The sequence below is a fragment of the Balaenoptera borealis genome (genome assembly GCF_965194805.1).
Source record: "Balaenoptera borealis genome assembly, chromosome: 14".
In the NCBI taxonomy this organism is placed as follows: domain Eukaryota; kingdom Metazoa; phylum Chordata; class Mammalia; order Artiodactyla; family Balaenopteridae; genus Balaenoptera; species Balaenoptera borealis.
Genome location: NC_138875.1, coordinates 68109694 through 68127337, shown reverse-complemented (window position 1 = coordinate 68127337; position 17644 = coordinate 68109694). Strand labels below are relative to the sequence as shown.

The window sequence follows — 17644 nt, the reverse complement described above, 5'->3', positions numbered from 1 at the left end:
ACGTGATAGCCATCTCTGTCCCCCCAGAGACGGTGTTGGGACTGTGCTGTGACTGTCGGGGGCTGAGGGACTGGGAAGTCGTGTGAGTAGGGCTGGAGGGTCCTGCTCTCCCAGGCCAGGAGACTGAGTCTCTCTGTGCCAGATTGAATTTCCCTGTCCACTCTGAGTTAGCACTTCCCAGACGCTGCCAGCCCCTGGGGGCTCACGATGGAACCCGGGGGTCTGATGAGCTTCTTCCCATTGTAAGGCGCCTCCACCTCCGGCCTCCTTTATCTCCTGTCACCTGAACATAGCTAAGGACACACAGCTGGTCCCAGAATTGGTGCTCAGCATCCTTTCCCACATGCCCCGGAGGCCAAGTTCGCCTGAGGAGCAGCCGGGTAAGCGCCAGGCTTCAAAGCCCTGGGGCTGATCACATGTCTCCCTCAGAGCCCATTGCTGAAAGAGGAGTGGCCAGTCCAGGCTCCTGTTTATTATTCTAGAACCACAGAGCAGCCTAGAATCTTCCAGTGAAGGGGTGTTGGAAAGCACTTTGCATGGGAATCCCAGCAATTCCTTTGCAAAGTGCTTTCCCACTCATTGCGTCTCTCAGCCCCATCACAGAGAGCGTCCTTGTCCCCAGTGCACAGGTGGGAAAGCTGAGGCTCAGCGAGCAGGTTGAGATCATCAGGATCATTCAGTTACTAGACAGCCTCCCCGCGCCCCCCAACACACCCTGACTTCCTTACGATGCCTGATTCACATCCAGGACGCAGCTTTCTCCAAGCTCAGTAGGCCAGCCTCACTGATTAATCCCGACCCAAAACTCAGGCCTTCAAGGCATTCCTTAAACTCCTCTGGGCATTCCCAGAAAGAAAATGTCATTTGACTATATATGTATGTATAAATATGTGTGTGTGTATAAATAGATATATAAATATGACACAGGGGACCTTCTCCAATAGCTAAGATGAGCTTAAGCCAGGATTCTATTTGAGCATCTGCTGAGACCATTTTGTTAGATGTCAGCACGACTGAGGACTTAAAATCAAGGAGAGCCCGAGTACAGAGGGTGAGGGAGGATTTTTCCATTGGTGGTCCCTTCACTATCTTTTCTGAGAAGTCTTAATCCCTTAATCACTTTTATTAATCTCATAACAATCTTTCCAACATCAGTTACATCCTTCTTATCTTGGTTAAGCATTTTGGTGAACTCAGAGCTTCTTGTCACTTAGGGAATTTTCCCTTCTGCTTAAGGCACCTGCTCTTACACATTCATTCTCTCTCTCCCTCTCTCTCTCTCTCTCTCTCTCTCTCTCTCTCTCTCCCTCCCTCCCTCCCCCCTTCCTCCTTTCCTCCCTCCAGCTATCCTGTTAGAATCCAAAAGCCCTTGAATTTCACAGCTAAGAGGAACCTTTGAGACCACCCAGCAGACATTTTGCATTTTACATCTGGAAAGTCAGGGCTCTGAGATGTTAATGAACTCATTCAAGGTCACACCATGGGCACAGGTGGGTATCTGTACCCATGGGGAACAACAAGGCAACTTCCAGGTGTAAGCACTTACTCAGCATCTCGCCTTCAATCCTCACAAACAACTCGTAGGTGGGTTCTGCCATTAGCCCCATTTTATAGATGAGGAAACTGAGGCAGAGCAAGGGAAATCACTAGATCCCGGACACATTGTGATGGAGGCACGGCCAGGAGACTGGAACCCAGGCTACCAGACTTCAGGGCCTGAGCTCCCAAGCACTAGGCCCTCTCATGACACCTGGGCATCGCTCTCTCCGCCGATCCCTCCAGGGACACTGGGCTGGTGCACAAATAGCAGGCCCGTTATCAAATGAAATAAAGGTAGTGAGGGCTCAGGATGTGGCCGCTGCCCCCTCTCTTGGATTGGGAGCTCAGAATCCCCACCACGTATGGGGGTCCCACAGCCCAGCATGGGGTCTTCTTGTCTACCAGAGCCCATGACAGCGGCCTCTGCTACTAACCGTCCGCAGGGAGCAATGGGCCCAGCCGCGCATCCCACAGCTGGGCCAGCCCCTGTGATACCCCTGACTCACTCACAGCAGAGGCTGCACCTCCTTCACCTCTCAACTGGAGGTGTCCACAAATAGCCGCCAGCTGCAGAGGCCTTTCTGGAAGTGAAACATAATGTGAGAGGCCAAGATGAAAAGCCTAACAGGAAGCTGCCGGTGGAAGTGGGGGTTTTGAATGGAGGGGTGTCTTGATTCCCATCTCCCCTGGGAAGCTCCGGAAGCAACTGGAGATCTCAGACACACAGTTTCAAAGTTACCCAAGAGGCATCTCTGTGTATCTCCCATGCCTGATCTCCTGTGAGCTTAGAAACATCCCCCACTCTCCTCCAAGCCCCGTGTGAAAAGAGGGGTGCGTCCAAGGGAACTGCTCTCAAATTCCCAGAATCATCAAAGACACAAACATGGGATCTTGAGGCCGGCTCCTTCCGAGTTCCACCTGCCCTCCCTGGTAACTCGTGTGCCTTCCTTTTCATCTCCCATCACCTCTGCTCTCTCCTGCTCCCCTCCTTCCCTCTTTGTCTGGCTGACAAGTAGCTGGTGAAGGCGAAGATGGAAAACCAACCACCGAACTTAGAAAATAAGAACACTCTGGTCGGCTTTATTAATCTCCTGAAATATGCTCTCCAATTGCTGCCGAGCCGAAAGGGCTTGTGTTTTCTCCTAGAACATCGTAAAAAAAAAAAAGTAGAAATGTTTACAAGGATGACTGGGAAAAAGTGCAGTAGATCTTCCTGGTAATGTATAAGGTGATGCAGTAATTGCTATGGAAACTAGTCATTATAATTCAATAAAAAAGGGAGAAAAAAAGTTAAGTTCATTGTGTTACCTATGACTGTATAGTCACATTCTTTACATATATTAGCATAAAATCAAGCCCCACTTTTATTCTCAGGGTTTTCACTAGCTTTGCCTTCACAAAAGGGTGTGTAGGATTCACCGCAGATGAAGCCCTAAAGAGGAGATGAAAATTCACTTTGCAAGAAATCTCTCTCTACTTTTTCTTCCCCCCTGGGTAAAATATTTAATGTTTCTGCATAATGTGTGTGCAGGTTCCGGAAGAGAATACAGCTTGTGCACAAGGAGTTTTGCCCAGTGTGTTAGAGGAACAACTTTACCTCTCTATGGGCCCTGATATGTAACAGAAAGGGAAGTCTTCTTTTAGGAGGGATGTAACTTGAAAACCATCACCCTTGTCCACCAGGATCTTGCAAATCTGTATGTAATTGAGAGCCCAGAAACAGGGGGCCAGAGTTAGAAGGCAGGAGGGCCCTCTTCCAGCTCTGGACTAGTCACTTGGTGACCTGGTTCATCTCTCTGAGCCTCCCCAGTTGTACCAGCTATTAAACTACCTGCCCTTCTAGCCTCTGCCTTCTAGCGCCAGGGCTGGGGTGCTGCACGCTGCACTTCTGCTTTGCCCGCTGGACCTATGTTAGCCTCTGCCCATAGCGGGTGCTAATGGGAGACTTGCGGCAGCTGGCAGGAAAAGGATGCGCTTGTCCCTGTTTGCCGACAGTTTTTGTCAGCATCACGGCAGCAGTGGTTCCTAATCCCAGCAGTGACGGCTGGTTCCAGTGCAAGTCTTCCTCACAATGATAACCAGCCTCTTCACATCACCTCAGCAGCTCTTCTTCAGAAGTCTGTGCCCAAGCTCTGCATGCTCCCTCCCAAGAGCAGAGTTCTGGTCCTGACTCCAAAGTTTTTTGTTTGTTTTTTTTCCCCCAACTTCTCTGCTCTCTCCCTGAGCCCAGGGTGATTGATAGCTGCTTCCTGCAATCACTGCCTCTGCGTTTGTCAGTGTCCCCTTTCTGCCTTTCCAGTTTGTCAACACCAAATCAACTGATTCCCTATACTAAATTCTTTCTGCTAGAATACCTGGTATGGCTTGTGTTTCTAACTTTGGATGTTGCCCTTCCTAAATCCAGCCTCCACTTGGTAGCCCAAATGACCTTTCTTACCATCAGTTTGATCAGGATACTGCCTGGAGGGGGGTGAACTCCCGGGCCTTAGGCTGTCAGAGCCTCTACCCTACCCACAGCAGACATCCTCTGTCAATCACATTTCTCCTGAGCATGGACACTCCCTCAGAATCTTTCTTAACAGCATGCTTCAGGACAGTACTATTCACGGCTCAGAACTGGCAGATAAATTGGAACCTGGCCCTGGAGGGTAAGTCCCATCTCTGAGATATGACCCATAAGAATTATTTGTTAATTTATCTCATGTTTATAGAGTGCTCATTATATATCAGGAATTCTCTATTGCCATGTAGATTTTTCAAAGAGAAATTCATCCAGTTAATGCAATCTCCCATAAGGGTAGCTTTATATTTGTTTTTGTCCAGAAGAACCCACCTTGCATACTTCGATCCACTGTAATACCTAAGGGAATTCTTTAACTGAGACCTAATAAGTCATCACAAAGACTTCTTTGGGAATGACTGAACCCCCTCCCTGGAAGGAGAACTCTACTGATAATTTCAGCATAATTACACACAACAAACTCCAAGTGGCACACAGTAGAATTCTGATACGAATTGCTAATTATGTCCACGTTAGGGCATTGATGGAAATCCTTATCTGGATGTGGCTAAAAGTCACAGGCTCTCTTTTGGGTAACCTGGATTCTTTTCTCCAAGTTCTGCATGTGGCAACGTCTGAGGACATTTTCGACTGTCAAAATTGGGGGTGGAGTGCTATTAGCATCTAGTGGCTAGAGACTGGGGATGCAGGGATATTGCTCACCATCCTACAATGTACAGGACAGTCTACAACGAAGAATTATGAGGCCCCAAATGTCAATAGTGTTGATAGTGAGGACCTCCCTCCGATCTTGACTCATGTGCTGGCTGTGGCATCCTGGTGTCAGACTCCCCTTTTTTATTTGCAGAGAAACTTCCCTATTTATGGATGTAATTGCCAAAATTTGGCACCAAGTACTGAGATATTTGTAATGACACAGCCAATAAGATTTGTTCCATCCAATGCATTGTGCAAAATGTCTGCCCCTCGGTACCCTAAGGGGTAATTTTACTCTTACTTTGGCTCTGTCACTTTCTCTATCTTCAGCCTAGCACTCTGTCTCTAGCCAGCTGCTTCTGTGGTCCATCCACGCCAGGTCTAAAGGTGTTGGGAAGAGTCACCTCCAACTTAAGACTGAACTGAAAACCTATCTCCCATTGGTCTGACCCATGGATACCATGACATTTCCAATGTCATGCTAATAAGCATCCCCCTTCCAGCTGAAGGAGACCAAGTCCTCTCATGCCCAAAATCATTCCTTCCACATTCTTCGTCCTGAGGTCAAACTGCCTTTAATCTAATCAGACTTGAATTACATTCAACACGGGTTCTCTTTCATTAAATACAGCCTGATGAAAGGATGCTTATAAGGCTTTGATGTGTATAAGGCTAAAGAATACACAATCCCTAAGTCTCATTTCTTAACTCAGGATATTTACATATTGGCTTTGTTTAAAGTGAGATACCGACTTCCACATCTCCTTCCTGGTGGCACTGATCTCATTAGGAAAACGAAGGAATAGTCACATCAGATTAAATGGTGGAAGGAAAATCCCAACCCCGCCTTGTAACAGGACGACAACCAGACTGCCTCATCTGTCAACTATTGTTCAGTTAACTGATGATTAGCTTCTCTCTGCTTTGGCAGAGCAGATCATTACTGAATCACAGAATCATGAGATCTTAGCACTAGGGAGTCATAGCATTCTAGTGCTCTTCCTTCTTAGCAGGATGGTCTCCCATTACCTGTGGGGGACATGCTCCGAGACAGCCAGCGGACGTCTGAAACCACAGATAGTACCGAACTGTACATATACTACGTTTTTCCTATACTAAAAGCCAGGGCAGGTAGCGTATACAGCATAGATACGCTGGACAAAGAGATGAGTCACATCCAGGCGGGACAGAGCAAGATGGAGAAAGATTTCGTCACACTACTCAAAACGGCACACAGTTTAAAACTTATGAATTGTTTATTTCTGAAACCTCCCATTTAATGTTTTCAGACTGTGGTTGACCATGGGTAACTGAAACTGGGGAAAGCAAAACCACAGATAAGAAGGGACTACTGTATCCCATTTTCTAGAAAGTGAGTAAACTTGAATCATGAGATTTTAGGATCAGAGAATCTTTGCAATAGTTTGAATTTTGGAGGCATGAAGTACTGGAATTTGGGGGTGTCTTCTAATTATAAACTACTTGGATCATAAAATCTCAGAATTTTGTAATTATAAATTTGTTTTCAAATTTGATATTCTTCAATCATAGCTTCTTGGAATTCTCTAAACTGAGGACCGTGGAAACCCAAAGCTTAAAGGAGCTTCAGACTCTAAGTTCATTTCAGGGGCTAACTCAACTCTAGATTCCGTTGTTCCACCCCCTTCCCATAAAATTAATTGTTCCTTCCACATATGGTGCTATCCAGAGAAGGAACCCTGCCTAGAAAGCCACAGGGAGGAAGATTTCTGTCTCCATAAGCAGATCCTTGCCACCCCAGGGAAGGGATCAAAAGCTAAGCTTCCCCAGGGTCTAGGCAGGTGATGTATGTGAGGGCAATGGGTAGACGCAGTAAAACAATGGGGAAATAGACTCTGAATGTCAGTGTCAGGAAGACAATAGGGAGTGGTAGGGACTGTAGCAGATGGGGGATCTTTGCCATGTAGGTACAGGAGCCCATCTTTACCAGAGCATCTACCAGATGCTGGAAATCTATACTTTAATGTAGAAATCTTGAAATTCTTTTTCGATATTGGCAACTGATTCCAATTTCAAATGCAGTGCAGGCTGACACTGTGTGGAAATACCAATCAAAAATGCTCTGTGGGCCAATTTTGGCCTGCAGACCTCTAATTTTCACTTCCTGTAGGAGGGAGGCATCAAAAGAACCTCTGCACATGGTCCTGTGTGGAGGTTAGGAGCCAGGGCTCAGCAGTCAGAATGCACAGTTCAAAATTCTGCTCTGCTATGTACTAGCTGTGCAACCTTGGCTGAGTCGCTTAGCCTCCCTGTGCTTAATTTCCCCATCTGTAAAATGGGGATGTTTATGATAGGACCTCCCTCATGAGGTTACTGTGAGGTTTAAATGAAAGAGAATATGCAAAGTCTTTGGCAAGCATACGTTAGCTTCTATGAACTTATATAAAGAGCCTGATACATATAAGCAATAGGTAAGCATTAGCTATTATTCTTAGTGTTATTATTATTATTATTATTCTTAAACTTAAATTCTCCCCAGCAGTCTTGCTGGGAGAGGGGAGGCAGGCAGCGGGGCTGGAATTAATATCTCTATTTTGCAGATGAGAAAACTGAGGCATGGAAGGGTTGTATGTACTTGCCCAAGGTCACACAACAAACACATGGCAAGATGTGGCTCAGGACCCACCTCTCCGAAACTGACTCTTTATCGCCTCAGACACTGTCTGCTGTCAGAGCCCAAGGCCTGGCCTGCCTGTGGACGCTACCCACCCCCAGCCAGCCAGCGACTCCACCACATTGCCAGATGTCCCTTGCCGCACTCCAGACGCAAAATGACAATGAAGTGGGGTTTTTTTTTCCTATTTTTTAAAGAAAGAGAGAGAGAAGGGAGCAGAGGGTGGGAGAAAACTGTTCTCATCACCAACTTCTCTCTGGCCCTCTTCCCAGATTTGAAGATTCTGGCACGGCTGGAGAAATTCAGAGCAGGAAAGAAGGGAGAATGCTGGGCAGCAGCGGGGTAGCTGAGGGTCCAGAACCGGATGCTCCAGTCTCTTAGTCGGACCAGCCCCCAAGGACAAACTGCACAATTGCGAGGCTGGTACAAAATGAAAAGGCAGGACACCTTGGGCAAAAATTACTAAGAATTTTAAGAGGGTACAAGACGAGCATAAAGCCAAGTGTAGGGCCCTTCTGAGCACAGGGTCCTGTGTGGCTGCAGAGGTCATGTGCCCTGGACACCCCCCACCCTCACTGAAGAAACGCCCCAATATTACACAGCAGGGGTGCAAAGAGGGTTAGCAGACACCTCCCCTCCTTCCATGTCCTGGTGAGATAAAACCACCATTGGGAGACCCAGGACAATTTTTATATAGGATTAGAAAACAAAAATCAATATTTAATTATCTGTAAGCTTTTTGTGTCACTGAATCTTTAGCACCCTAACAGGGAACACAGGCTGCCTCGGCAAAAGTAAGTCATTGAAGACGCAGCGTCTCTGGACATCCCTTTTTAGAGTCGGGCCATAAATAGAGTACATTATCGGTCCTCACATGCTGGTATTGTTATTTATCTTTACAATCTCTATTTACCTCTATTTATAGCAGATTTCCCCCATATATTATGAAGCCAGGTTAACTTTAACGGACTTCATGAAAAGAGGTACTTAAAACTTTGGAACATGCTTATGTGGACAGATGGTGAGGTTTTCAGAAGCTATGGGGCCCAGAAGGCCGATTTGAAGGGTGTTGATTTTTTTTTTTTTTTTTGCTTCTTTTCTCATTGCCTGTACTCTTTCCCATGCAGGCTGCCCAGAGTCCTTCATCCCCGGCACAGTAGCTGCATCCAGAGTGCAAATGGATGGGAGATAGGGCTAGAAAATCCTGGCTCTGGACCTTCAGGTCTTACCTGTATATGTGCTTTTTAATCTCCCAGGCTGACAGCAAAGTCATCTTTCCAGAGGCTGGAAGCCTTTGCTTTGCCAGGAAAACCCTCACCAGGGTTTGTTCTTTACCAGCGTATTTTAGCTTTCGTCATACTGGATTATAATCCTCTGTTCAGTGACCTGCCTCCGCCACCACACTGCCATCTCCCCTGGGCAGGGACAGAGTCGGGCCACGTGGGGATTCCCACTACCTAGCACAATTTCCAGCACAGAGTAGATGCATGATGAGTGTGAGCGATCGTTATACAAGGAAAGCAGCAAAGTTAGAGTTAAAACCGGCATTAGGCTGACCTGGGTTTGAATGTCTTCTCTGGAGCTTACTACCTAGGGGACTTGGGGCAAGTTAATTAGCCTCTCTGAGCCTCAGTTTCCTCATCTGTAATGTGGGGCTAAAAAGAGTGCCTACTTCACAGGGTTATTGGGAGAAGTCAGTAAACTGGAGCAGGTGACCTGCAGAGCCCAGTGCCTGGTATGGAAAACATACCTGAGCTGCTTGTGTATCATTAATCCTAGGACCCACACACCCATTCAGAACTCATGTGAAAGAGTAAAAGTGAACGAGTGAATGAAAGAGTGTATGCCCAGAGGGATGAATGAATGAGTGAAAACAGGGGGAAGGCCTTTCTCAGAAGCAGAGTTGAGACCAGGAAATGCAATCTAGGGAAAGGTTAGAGGCATTTCTGCTTATTAATTTAAAAAACAGGTCAGTGTACATGTATAAATCTGCATGTACTACAGGTAGCTTTTCAACTCAGTTGGGAAAAGATTATCCCACAAACAACACTGGTACAATTGTTTGACCACAGAAGGACAAAATTAGAGTTAAACTGTTGCTTCACAGCCATTCAGCAAAATCAATTCCTGATGGACTGGAGTTAACAGTAAAACATAAAACTCTATGACCCCCAAATAAAAATGCTGGTTAGCAATTTGTGACCTCAAGCAGGGAGAATGTTTTTAAGTATAAAAACAAAATAATGAGAAACAAAATAAGAGAAAACACAGATTGATTAAACTCCATATAAATGAAAATATTTAGTTTCAAAAATTAAAAGACATAAAAAACACTGGGAAAAATTACTTGCTTCATATACACTGGGCAAAGGGTTAATAGACACATTATATAAAGAATTCTTGGATATTATTAAGAAAACAAAGAACAAAAGTAAATAGGAAAAAGAATGAAGCAAGTATATAACTGTGAAATTAATCAAAGAAGGCATAGCAATGACCAGATAAGCACATAACACAAGCTAAACTTCACTCACAGTAAAAGAAATACAATTTACAAGAACAGTTTTAAATGGTCCAATCAGCATATTTTTCTTTAATGATAACATACACTGCTCGTGAGGATGTTACAAAATACACACTTTTGAACACCGTGGGTATAAACTTTATAGAGCCCAAAAGTAAATACTTACTTTTGTTTGTATGCCTTGAGATTTTGTGGTCATTTATTATGCAGTATCTTTGTGTGAGTGTTGAGAGATAACGTTTTTGACACAGTCTCCCTGTATTAGTTTCCTCTCACTGGGAGTATAAATGGATGACTTTTTTTTCTTAGAGAACACTTAGCAGCACCCACCAAAATTTTAAATATTGTCCACCCTTTGACGCAGCAATTCCATTTTAGAAATCTACCTTAGAGCAATACTTGCACAGATGCTTAGAGGCTTATCCTCACTGACGGCCATTGCAACATTGTTAAGTATAGCAGGGAAGAATATTGGGAAAAAAAACCTAATCACCCATCAAGAAGGGAATGGTTCAGTAAACCAAAATGGCTATTTTTCTAAGTCAAAAATGGTGGTATATCTACAATTTCAACTGAATATATCCATCTAATAGAATACAATGCAGCCATTAAAAAGAAAGAGACAGTTTAACAGGTGCAGTATTGCAGGAACGTTTGTTTTGAATTAAGAGAGAAAAGTAATTTTTAGAGAGTACATATATCATGGTCTAACGTATGTAGCTAATTTAATTATGTATATGTAGGCCTAAAACAGGGTGGTTTAGGGAAGTGGTCTCCTTTGACTCTATGGATTTCTGCATTATTTAACTTGAGACCTTTTCTTTCACTAGAATTAGTTACTATGCCTTGTGTGTCTGCCCACCTGATCAAGTCCCTGTGGGTCAGCCTGTGATCGTTTCTAAGCACAACCTTATCAAACACACTTCAAGGACACGCAGGGCCATCAGGGTAACACTCAACAACTCAGCCTGGCCAGTGAGGCCGCCTGGGTCCTGGCCCCTACGCCTCCCCACCCCCACCCATCAAGCCTCATAGTTTTCCACATTCCCATATTGTCTCTTGCTCCAAACTTTCCCTGTGCTGTGCCCTCTGCCTGGAATGCCCTTCCCTGCCTTGCCCACCTGGAAATCTCCATGGAGATTCAGAGAGCATCTTTCACAGGAAGCCTTGCCTACTGTTCTAGTCTGTGGCATGTGACTCACTGGGGTGATTTTTTTTTTAATTGTGGTGGAATTTACATACCATAAAATTAACCAGGACAAAGTGTACAGTTCAGTAGCATTTTTAACATCTAGATTCCCAAGCCTTGACCTAAACCTACGGCGTTGAAAGCTCTGGTGCTGGCACCAGCACTCTACATTTTTAATAAAGTTCCCAGGTAATTCTTGCACACACCGAAGTTTAATAACCACTGCCCTTTTGTCCTCCTCTCTATTAGCACATGACTGTTTGTTTTCCTGCCTGTTAATTTATAAGCCAGAGACTGAGAACCTGAATAAGGATAAGTAGATAAAGCAGTAGATATATAGACGTGGACACATGGGTTGAAAAAAGGCATAAATGTAATTGTTGTTATGACCATACTGAATAAATTGTATTGCATCCCAATAATAATAAATTTTGCAAACTGTAAAGCTCTATCCAGGTAGAAGGAGGAGGTAGGAAAAATGCCCCTCCATCTTACCACACTGTCAAAGTGAGCCAGTAGCCAGCAACCGGTGCCTCAGCCCTTGCTGGAACCTGAGAAATGCTCTCAGCTGGGGATTTGTTCCTCCCTCTTTCTGGCACTGGCTGGTGTGGACTGTTGCCAGGAAGAAAGAGTCTCGGGCAACCCTGCTGCCCTGGCTACAGAAGATCAGAGATATGGCTTAGGTGCGGCGATGTCTGCTTCCAGTGCTTTCCAAAATCCCACGCAGGGATGTGGCTGAGCTGAGCCTGAAGGCCCAGGATATTGGCAGGTCCAGCATGGCTCCCTGGACGTAGAGGGTGGGGACGGTCTCTGATGTGGAGGTTCAGTCTCCGTCTCAGGAGCCCGATCCATCTGGCTGCTTTCCACCCTCAGCCAAGGACCCGCTGCCTTCTGGGAGCCTGGGGGTGGGAGTGAGAGAAGGAGAGGAGGAAGCTGACAGCTGGGGCTGGGGCGGGGGGGAGGGGAGTAAGGGCCCCTCTCCAAAAACCATTGATTAATCTTGAAATTGGGATGCTTTCATTTCCTTGCAAACTGGAGCTCCACATGGAGAAAACTGCAGCACGCACGCCATGGGCAGGAGGGCACAGTGGGTAAGAGCATCGGACTCAGGCAGAACCTGGTTCTGCCTGTGTTCACTTCCTGGCTGTGTTATCTAGGGCGAGTTACCTGCCCTTTCTGAGTCCCTTCTTTGTCCATAAAATACACTTCACAGAATTTCTTTGTAAGGTTTAAATTATACAATATCGGTGAAAGGCTTTGTGTAGTGCTCGGGGGGAAAAGGGAAAACAGCAGATCGATACATGCTAATTATCTCCGGGAGCATCTCTCTCCTTGAAAGGACGGCTTTGTTTTACATGACTGTAAAGTGCCTAAGCAAGGCAACGTGGAAGCAGCTCTGATAGCAGAATCAGAGACCTGGGCTCCATCTCTGAACTTGCTCCGCGACCTGGGGCAAGTCCTTTCCATTTCTTCTGCAAATGCAAGGAAGAATCCGGTGGGGTGAGGAGGACCCGGCCAGTGCCTTTCAAGGGTCAGACCCGCTTGATCTTGAAACCCCTCCTGGCATTATTGGTCCCATTTCTCAGATGAGCACACTGAGGCTCAGAGAGGCAAAGTTCATCGCATAAAGCAATGCAACACCAGGAAGAGCTGGGATTCCAGCCAGGTGTGTTGTCAGGGTCGGAGATCATCCTTTATCCACACTCTTTCAATCTCCCGCCCTTTAGCCTTTCAGTGATGATAGCGACCACTACTACCATTGAGGTAGCACTTTCCCTGTGTCCAGCTCTGCTTTAAAGACTTTACACTGTTCGTCTTCTTTTATCCCCACCACAACCCTGTGAGACAGGCTCTGTACTTCCCCACTTCCCAGATGAGGACACAGAGGCTCAGCTACTGAGGGGGGAGTCAGGATTTGAACCCAGGACTGAGTCTGTGTCCCAACAGGTTACCCTGCATTCACTTCTCTCCTCTCTTTCTCCTTCCCTCAGTGACTCACCAGGTGTTAAAACAGCACTGAACATGGTGAGTCAGTCAAGGCAAGAAATAGCTGCATCCCCCATCCTTTCTACAGACAGGAAAGGAGGGAGTGAAAAGTGCCTTCAGAGGGAAACACACAGCTTATCACATGTTCGATGCAGCCTTGACTTTTTTCTTATTTAACCAGCCACCTCTCTCTCTCGCTTCCCCAGTCATCCCAGTCAGGAACGACCACCAGAAGCTTACACCATAAATAAGTTGCACAAATTTCACAGATGCCCCCAGGAAACTCGAGCTGGGAAATGGCTCAGCATATGTCTAACTGGTTAATTGACTTAATTGCTGGGAGTTGGGCGATTAGATCACTTGATCCACCCCAGTGGCCACAAAACGTCCTTAATGCTGTTCAGTTTATTTGTATGTTAAGCTCCAGTTACTACTACGGGGAACTTTTCAATTGCTGATTACCCCATAAATATATAATTGTAGTTGTAGGATAGAGGCGGTCTGGCAGCCTCTCCTGAAAGGCTTTCCAGGGAACCACGAAGGATGCTCTTGTTTTGCTCACTTGGCAGTTGCTTATTGCACACCTACTATGTGCCAGGTCCTCCATGAGACCCTGGAGATAGAGTAGTGAGCAAATCAGGCAAAATCCCTGCCCTCGTGGGGTGTACATTTCAGCAGGAGGACACAGCAACCAAGCAACCAAGTAAATACATATACGCATACAATCATTTTAGATACGGACTAGGAAGAAACTAACACAGAATGCTGCGGTGGGATGAGCAGGGGAAGACTTTGCTTGGGCGAGGGTGGTCAAAGAAAGTCTGACTAAGTCTGGCTAAGACATAAATGAGAAGTAGACGCTTCCTCTGTCAAGACAGGTGGGAACAGTGCTGGAGGCGGGGAGCAGCAAAGGCAAAGACCCTAGGCTGAAAGGGGCTTATCTTGCCTGAGAAATAGAAGCGAGGCTCGCATGCCTGGAGCACAGCGTGTGAAGGTGAGACTGGTACAGGATGAGAGGTGGGGACGGAGGCAGAGAGGCCAGGCATGCAGGCTCCTAGCAAGGAGTTTGGACATTTTTTTCTAAGTGCAATGAAAGGGCATTGCATGACTTGATTTATGTCTTCAAAGTTCACTCTGGCTGCTGCGTGAAGAGCAGATTATGAGTGGGGGCCGGAGGAAGGGAGAGAAGAGGGCAGACCAAAAAGGAAGCTGGGCAGCCAGTGGGGAAGCGTCTTCAGCTACCCAGGTGAGAGAAGATGACTTGGAACCAGGTTATAGTGGAGTAGATGGAGAACTGTGGATATTTGTGGGAGGGGATATTTGGGAAGTAGAAGGGATGAGACCGAGTTTGGAATACACAAAGACTCCTGGGATTTTAGCTGATGCCTTGGGATGTCAGTGGTGCCATTTAGCAAGACATTGGACACCTGGAGAAGAGCAGTTAGGCAGAAAGATTCATGGTTTTGAAAAGAATAATTTGGTCCCAGCCAAAGGAAAGATGCTGGAGTCCAGGAGACCAGTGGAGAAAATATTGCTGAAACCCAGACAAGACGTGACGGCTGTGTAGGCTGGGCCCAGCCATGGAATGGTGGGTGTTACCGTTTGGATATTTAACCCAACGCAGGATGGAGTGTCTGCAGCAAATCCACTACGGTCCAGTCCATGTAGTACAAGACCTGCAAACAGAGGCCTTGATTCTGTCATATGCCAAATTATCAGCTGTAGCCCCATCTTAATCCTTCTGAAGTTGGGTGGAGGTGAGGGGAGGATGGATCAAAATAAGAATTATATCAAGCAGAAAATAATCTTCGGTCTGGGTTGCACTGATAAAAAAAAAAATAGGCAGAATTCATAATTACCATATAAAACTGTTTATGTTTGTGATTATATGTTACTGCCACCTCCAGGTCCCAGCAGCAAACGACTTAATTGCTTTAGGCTGGAGCTGGGGTGTGGGGAACAGAAGATACGAGCAGAATGGAGGGAGGAAAACTCTTGTCTCTACTTCCCACCCACGCCCTGCCCTGTTGGGTCCTGGGTAGTGACCTGGTTTCTGCAACAGCACCTGTCAGACAGGGTAACTACTGCCTTACTCCTGGTCAAGTTGCCAAAAGGCACAGGTAGGGCTGCCATGGGGAATCTTGGTGTTCAGTGGGATGTCAGGTTCTGGGCTGAGAAGAGGAGAAGGAAGAAGATGCTAGTTCCAAGGCAATGGGACATCAGGAACCAGCACTTCTATATACCATCGTGTGTCATCATTGCCTGTTGGCTGGCTCCTGAGCCTGGGTGCCCTAAGAGGACCAAACCTCACCAGTTTGTTCACCAATCTGTGTTGGTACCTAGTGCCTGGCACGGAGGAGGTGCCCGTCTGAGTTTGAGCTCATCCAGAAACAGGCCCTGAGACAAGGACTTCAGTGCACGTGGGTGATCCCAGGAGGCACCTGTACAGGAGTGGGGAAATCGGACAGAATGGAGAGGACACCACAGTGGGGTTACCACCATGGGCCACTGGAGCCCAACCCCGCCAGAGACCTCTGGGAGACAGTGTGGCACTGGGTGAAGAAGAGAGCTAAGGTATTTGTACATCAACTCCCGCATTGTGGGGTGAAGGTGGGGGTGGGGGAGGAGAGCTCGTTAATTTCACGTCCCCATGTTCATGGGCAGAGAAAGCCTCAGTGCCCAAAGAAACCCTTGAGCAAAAAGACACACGTGCTGGCAGTTGGAAGTTGGGCTGGAATGCCCTGGAAAGGTCAAGCCAAGGAGACATGAGCAAGACCGCAGCAGCAGCTCCAAAAGAACCCAATAAATAGTATTAAATTAAACGAGGGAATGAGAATGAATGAATGGCCAGTGAGTTTGGGACCCTCTAAGAATCGAGCACCTAGCCAACTTACCTTTGTCAGTGCTGACTCCTAGAAGTCTCACCTTCAGGCCCTTGGGTACGTCTTTTAGCCTCTTTATGCCTCAATTTCCCCATTGTCAAAATGGTGGTAATGTGTTAACTTTATATGATTGTTAAGGACATTCAGTAGGAGATGCCATTTCACTCGTTCATTAGTGTAACCCGTTCCTTTTTATCATTAAACAATATTCCATTCTATGGATAGACCCCATTTTGTTCATCCGTTCATCAGTTGAGGGACATGTGAGTTGTTTCCATCTTTTGGCTACTGTGAATAGTGCTGCTATGAACATTCACGTCCAAGTTTTGAGATGGATATATGTTGTCATTTCTGTTAGGTAGATTCCTAGAAGTGGAATTGCTGGGTCATGTCGTAAGGTTATGGTTGACATTCTGAGGAAATGCCAGACTGCTTTACAAAGGGTTGTGCCGTTTTATATTCCCACCAGCAGTGTATGAGGGTTCCAATTCTCCACATCCTCACTGGTACTTCTTATTGTCTGTCTCTTTGATTACAGCCATCTTAATGGTTTTGATTTCTAATTTCCTACTGACTAATAATGCTGAGTATCTTTTCACGTTCTTACTGGCCATTTGGATATGTTCTTTGGGAAAATGCCTATTCAAATCTTTTGCTCATTTTTCAATTGGATTGTCTTTTTCTCATTGAGTTTTAAACATTTTTACATATTCTAGATACAAATTCCTTATTAGACATATGATTTGCAACAAATTTCTTCCCTCTGTGGATTATCCTTTCACTTTATTTTTTTGTTGCATTTTTTTTTGAGGTATCGTTGACATATAGCATTATATTAGTTTCAGGTGCACAACATAATGGTTCAATATTTGTATACATTGTGAAATGATCACCACAATATGCCTGGTTAACATCCATCACCATCTTTCTTGATAATATCATTTGCAGAATAAAATTTCTTATTTTGATGAAGTCCAATTTGTCTGTTTTTAATTTTGTCTCTTGTGCTTTTCGTATCATATCTCAGAAACCACTGCCTAACCCAGGGTCATGAAGACTTACTCCCATATTTTCTCCTAGGAGTTTTATAATTTCCAGTCTTACATTTAGGTCTGTGATCCATTTTGAGTTGTTTTAGTCTTCTGCATGTAGATATCCATTTGTCCCCAGCATCCTTTGTTGAAAAGACTATTTCCCCCCATTTAGTTTTCTTGGCACCTTTTGCAGAAAAAAATTGACCATCGATGTTTATTTCTGGACTCTCAATTCTATGCCATCGATTGATATTTCAGTCCTTGTGCCAGTACCATACTGTTCATACCCTTCTTAAGTGGTGTCAAATCCTGTCTCCAAATATTAATTTGCATGCCAGCATTTGAGCTCTCATATTAGACCATGAATGCCCACACACAGGGGTATAGGTCATTGTCTTGGCAGTGAGTCATGATCTAGCATCTTGATGCTGTGTGACTCTGGGTCACTTACCTAACCTCTCTGAAACTGTTTCACAGAGCTTTATTTGTAAAAATAAAAATAGTGTCATCTTCCTTCCTGCCTCTCATCCTTCCTCCTCTCTTCCCTCTCCTACCTTTGAAGACAGAGACTATATCTTATTTATCACTGCATCAGCACAGTGTCTGACACAGAGTAAACA

At 45.6% G+C, this 17644-nt stretch overlaps 1 long non-coding RNA gene across 7 annotated transcripts in view; it reads right to left on the bottom strand.

The window, feature by feature from the left end:
• The window catches only part of LOC309611136, a 357456-nt gene that overhangs the window by 118793 nt on the left and 221019 nt on the right, over nucleotides 1-17644 (bottom strand). The window contains exon 7 of one of the 7 annotated variants that reach the window (XR_014234342.1): nucleotides 1277-12021. The exons of the other annotated variants lie outside the window; for them this stretch is intronic. This is a non-coding gene — a long non-coding RNA (uncharacterized lncRNA). Of the gene's footprint in view, nucleotides 1-1276; nucleotides 12022-17644 lie in introns of those variants that run through there. 7 annotated transcript variants of the gene reach the window in all.